Source organism: Myxine glutinosa, unplaced genomic scaffold (assembly GCF_964187855.1).
Source record: "Myxine glutinosa unplaced genomic scaffold, kmMyxGlut1.1 SCAFFOLD_662, whole genome shotgun sequence".
NCBI lineage: Eukaryota > Metazoa > Chordata > Myxini > Myxiniformes > Myxinidae > Myxine > Myxine glutinosa.
The window spans coordinates 153,047-158,436 of record NW_027616757.1 but is presented as its reverse complement, the minus strand read 5'-3'; the positions used below and the strand labels follow the sequence as shown (position 1 = coordinate 158,436).

Sequence of the window (5,390 nt, the reverse complement as noted above, 5' to 3'; positions counted from 1 at the left end):
CCTCCACCTCCGAACACTGTTCGGGCGCCTCAGCGAGCACGGCCTCATCGTCAACCCGGCCAAATGCCACTTCGGCACGACGGCCGTTGATTTTTTGGGCCACCACATCACCAAGAACGGGGCTGTGCCGCTGCCAACCAAGGTCGAGGCCATCACCACTTTCCCGCGTCCCCGCACCATAAAGGCCCTGCAGGAATTCCTGGGAATGGTGAATTTTTATCACCGCTTCGTGCCCCGCGCTGCTCAACTCATGCGGCCCCTCTACGAAGCCCTCCGGGGCAAGCCGGCCAAGCACGACATCGCCTGGTCCGCAGCAATGGATGCGGCCTTCCAAAGCTCAAAGCGGGCCCTCGCCGACGCAACACTGCTCGCTCACCCGGTGCTCAACGCTCCCATCGCCCTCACCACGGATGCCTCCGACTACGCGGTGGGCGCCGTACATGAGCAATGGGTGAACGGGGTTTGGCAGCCACTCGCTTTTTTCAGCCGGCAGCTCCGGCCGAACGAGCTCAAATACAGCACGTTTGACCGGGAGCTCCTCGGTCTACACCTGGCCGTCCGCCATTTCCGCCACCTCCTGGAGGGCCGACCTTTCACGGCGTTCGTCGACCACAAGCCGTTGGTTTACGCCATGGCCAAGGTCACGGAGCCATGGTCGGCCCGCCAACAGCGCCACCTCTCCGCCGTGTCGGAGTTTACCACGGACATCCGGCACGTCGCCGGCAAAAACAACGCCGTGGCCGACTGTCTTTCCCGGGCCAGCGCGAACGCGGTCCACCTGGGCGTGGATTTTGCGCTCATGGCGGCGGACCAAACCACCGACACCACGGTGCAAGCCCTCCGGGCGGCGGACACGGGCCTCCGCCTGGCCGACATCCCCTGCGCGGACACTGTCCTGCTCTGCGACGTCTCCCAAGGCCGGCCTCGCCCCATCGTGCCCGTCACCTGGCAACGCCGCATCTTCGCCTCCCTCCACGGCCTTTCCCACCCGGGCCGGAAAGCTTCCCAGAAGCTGGTGTCGGCGCGTTTCGTCTGGCACGGCCTTCGTCGGGACGTCCGCGATTGGACCAGCGCCTGCACCGCCTGCCAACGGGCCAAGGTCCACCGACACACCCAGGCCCCGCTGGCACCTTTCACCGTGCCCGAACGACGTTTCGACCACGTCAACGTGGATCTGGTGGGCCCCCTTCCCCCATCACGAGGGTTCACACACCTGCTCACCATGGTGGACAGGACCACCAGGTGGCCGGAGGCCGTTCCCCTCGTCTCCACCACCACCGCCGACGTGGCGCAGGCCTTCATCGCCACCTGGGTCGCCCGCTTCGGCGCACCGGCGGACATCTCGTCAGACCGCGGACCACAGTTCACCTCCGAGCTGTGGGGCGCGGTCGCCCGCAACCTGGGGGTCAAGCTCCACCGTACTACGGCCTACCACCCCCAAGCAAACGGGTTGTGCGAGCGATTCCACCGCTCCATGAAGGCCGCGCTCATGGCCGGCCTTCAAGACGGCGGTTGGGCCGACCGGCTGCCGTGGGTCCTTTTGGGCCTTCGCACGGCCCCCAAGGAGGACCTCCAGGCATCCACCGCCGAGCTGGTCTATGGCCAGGTGCTACGCGTCCCGGGCGAATTCGTGCCCGACGCTACCAGCCCCTGGTCCGCAGCTCGCCAGCGCTCGGACCTCCAGGAGGCCGCCCGACGGTTTGCCCCCGTGCCGACATCCCACCACGGTGACCCCCAGTCCTACGTCCCCCCAGCACTCCGCACCGCGGAGTATGTTTTTGTGCGTCACGACGCACATCGGCGGCCACTCCAGCCGCCGTACGACGGGCCCTTCCGGGTGCTGCGACGGGACGACAAGTCGTTCGTCATCGACATCGGCGGCAGGTCGGACCGGATTGCAGTGGACCGCCTCAAGCCGGCGCACGTGGACGTCGACCACCCACCACGGGTGGCCCTCCCGCCGCGGCGAGGCCGCCCCCCGTCCACGGTGCCCCCCACTCGACCGCCCACCACCTCACCGGACCCCCTCCCACGACCCACCAGGGGTCGCTTCGGCCGGGTCATCAGGACCCCCCTCAAGTTGACCCTGCCGGTGCAAGTCGATTCTGGGGGGACGTGTGTAGCGGCTGCCGCTGGGGTTACACAATCGCCTTGCACCTATCAAGGACGCGGAGCGATCACCAGGCCGGGCTCGTCCAGGACGCCCGGGCAGGCCCGCGCTCGACTTGCCAGGCCTCGGTCGGGACGCCCGGGCAGGCTCGCCCTCGGCTTGCCAGGCCGCAGCCGGCCCGCGGGGCCACGCCCCCTGGCGCCAGGCCTGGGCAAACCCCCTGGCGGAATAGATATATATTGCCGACCGTAAAACGTTTTTCCTAGAGTGCCTGAGTGTTTGATTCTAATAAAGCAGCTCAGATGAATTCAAGCTTTTTGTCGCGTCCATTCTTTCGATCGACGTGGGAGCCACAGCTCCTTCATCCTTCATTATCATAATTACCAAAGTTCAAAGTGCCAAAACTTTGTCAAAAATGATCGAAACGTCGTGAAGTTCGAACTTGATCTGTAACTTATCATGATGAAACCATCGTTACCATGTACCAAGTTTGAAATCATTAGCGTTAAGAGTTTAGAAAAAAAGTCCGGAAAACTGTTCTTTGCGTGACGGACTGACGGACTGACGGACTGACGGACTGACAGACGAACAGACGGAGGGACAGCGTGCAAACCTATAGTCCCCTCCGGTGTACACCGGTAGGGGACTAATAATTAAGGGAAGAGGAGGGAGTGTGGGTAGAGGGGTCTGTGGCGAATTTGGAGGAAAGGGAAAGAAGTTTGGGATGGGGTGAACCTGTACTTGTGCGGTGCGGCTGTTCTCATCCCCGCTCCTACACCAGAAACCTCCTCCCCGAGTGAATTGATCTTGAATTCAGGTAGTATCGGTTAGGTGGGCCAAATGGCCGCCTTCTCCTGCGTCAAGTTCCTCGTGAATCCTCGAGAGAAGCGTGAGGGGAGCGAAAGACTGAGGACATGGGATGGGAAGGATTTGGGATTAAATTTCGATACGAGGTAATTTTTTGGTTCTTTAAAGGTGTGCAACATTGGAGAGGGAAAAACAAATAATGTACCCTCAGCTGCACACGACCCAGTCGATCACGAGGGGGCGTTCTGAAAATCCAAACGATGCTTGGTATTTAATATATTCTCCCTTTTCGACGGTTAAGAAATAACGTATTTGGGGGATAAATTTTATAAAAAATTTCTCACATCAGAAGTTCTAATTGGAATGAATAAATGTACCTGTTGATTAAAAATTAAAAACAAAGGGCTCGTCCGGGATTTGAACCCGGGACCTCTCGCACCCTAAGCGAGAATCATACCCCTAGACCAACGAGCCAGACAGATAACGAAGTCATACTCATTTTCTCTCGTGTTTCTCCTCTAGGCTCCAAGATGGCACAGTCAACCGCTTCGATTGAAACTGATCACAGACGAAATCGATGCTTGAAACCGTCACACCTCAACCACTCGGATCGATAATAATATAGCAATGATTGAGACGATATCCCACCTCAACCAATTGGAGCGATAATAATAAATCGATATTTCAGACCATATCCCTCCCTTATAACCGATCATATTGATAATAATAAATCGATATTTCAGACCATATCCCTCCCTTATAACCGATCATATAGATCATAATAAATCGATGCTTCAGACCATATCCCTCCTTGATAACCGATCATATAGATCATAATAAATCGATGCTTCAGACCATATCCCTCCTTGATAACCGATCATATAGATCATAATAAATCGATGCTTCAGACCATAACCCTCCTTGATAACCGATCATATAGATCATAATAAATCGATGCTTCAGACCATATCCCTCCTTGATAACCGATCAAATAGATCATAATAAATCGATGCTTCAGACCATAACCCTCCTTGATCACCGATCATATCGATCATAATAAATCGTTGTTTGAGACCATATCCCTCCTTGATAACCGATCATATAGATCATAATAAATCGATGTTTGAGACCATATCCCTCCTTGATAACCGATCATATAGATCATAATAAATCGATGCTTCAGACCATATCCCTCCTTGATAACCGATCATATAGATCATAATAAATCGATGCTTCAGACCATAACCCTCCTTGATAACCGATCATATTGATAATAATAAATCGTTGTTTGAGACCATATCCCTCCTTGATAACCGGTCATATAGATCATAATAAATCGATGTTTCAGACCATATTCCTCCTTGATAACCGATCATATAGATCATAATAAATCGATATTTCAGACCATATCCCTCCTTGATAACCGATCATATCGATCATAATAAATCGATGTTTCAGACCATATCCCTCCTTGATAACCGATCATATCGATCATAATAAATCGATGTTTTAGACCATATCCCTCCTTTATAAACGATCATATTGATAATAATAAATCGATTTTTGAGACCATATCCCTCCTTTATAATAATAATAATAATAATGCATTTATTTTATATAGCGCTTTTCAGGAAGCCCAAAGACGCTTTGACAGAGTGCAAAACATAATGCATAGCAAAACATAAAAACAATTGCAAAAAAGAAGAATCAATAGGGAAATATTCAAAGCACAAAGGAGGGAGAAGGAGAGGAGATAGTCAGGGGTTAGATGTTGTGGGTTAAATGTTGAATGCAGTGTTGAACAGGTGGGTCTTGAGTGATGTTTTGAATGTGGTGAGTGAGGAGGAGTCTCTGATGGTGTGAGGTAGCGAGTTCCAGAGGGTGGGAGCAGCGATGGAGAAGGCCCTGTCCCCCCAGGATCTAAATTTGGTCCGGATGGGGGGGGGGGTCAGGAGGTTGGTACCAGCAGAGCGGAGGTTGCGGGTGGGAGTGTGTCTGGAGAGGAGGTCAGCCAGGTAGGATGGGGCCAGGTTATGGAGGGCTTTGTAGGTCAAGAGGAGGATTTTGTACTGGATTCTCTGGGAGATGGGGAGCCAGTGAAGCTTGTAAAGGACGGGGGTGATGTGGTCACGGGTCCGGGAATGGGTGAGTAGACGGGCAGCGGAGTTCTGAATGTATTGGAGTTTATTGGTGATTGTTGAGGGTGAACCATAAAGGAGGCTATTGCAGTAGTCCAGACGGGAGGTGATGAAGGCGTGGATGAGGGTTTCTGCAGCCACGGAGGAGAGGGATGAATGGAGACGGGCGATGTTTTTCAGGTGAAAGAAGGCTGTCTTTGTGATCTGTTTCGTGTATTTGTCGAAGGAGAGGGTTTGGTCAAAGATGATGCCAAGATTCCGGATGTGAGGGGAGGTGGATACTGGGAAACCGTCGATGTTGAGGGCAAAGTTATGGGTGGACTTGGTGAGCGTTT

The 5,390-nt window shown here is 53.9% G+C and overlaps 1 non-coding gene across 1 annotated transcript; it reads right to left on the bottom strand.

Moving 5' to 3' along the window:
• Positions 1 to 3,319: 3,319 nt before the first annotated feature.
• Positions 3,320 to 3,391, bottom strand: TRNAP-AGG (transfer RNA proline (anticodon AGG)). The gene has a single exon. It is a non-coding gene; the product is annotated as a tRNA-Pro (tRNA).
• Between the last annotated feature and the right edge of the window lie 1,999 nt (positions 3,392 to 5,390).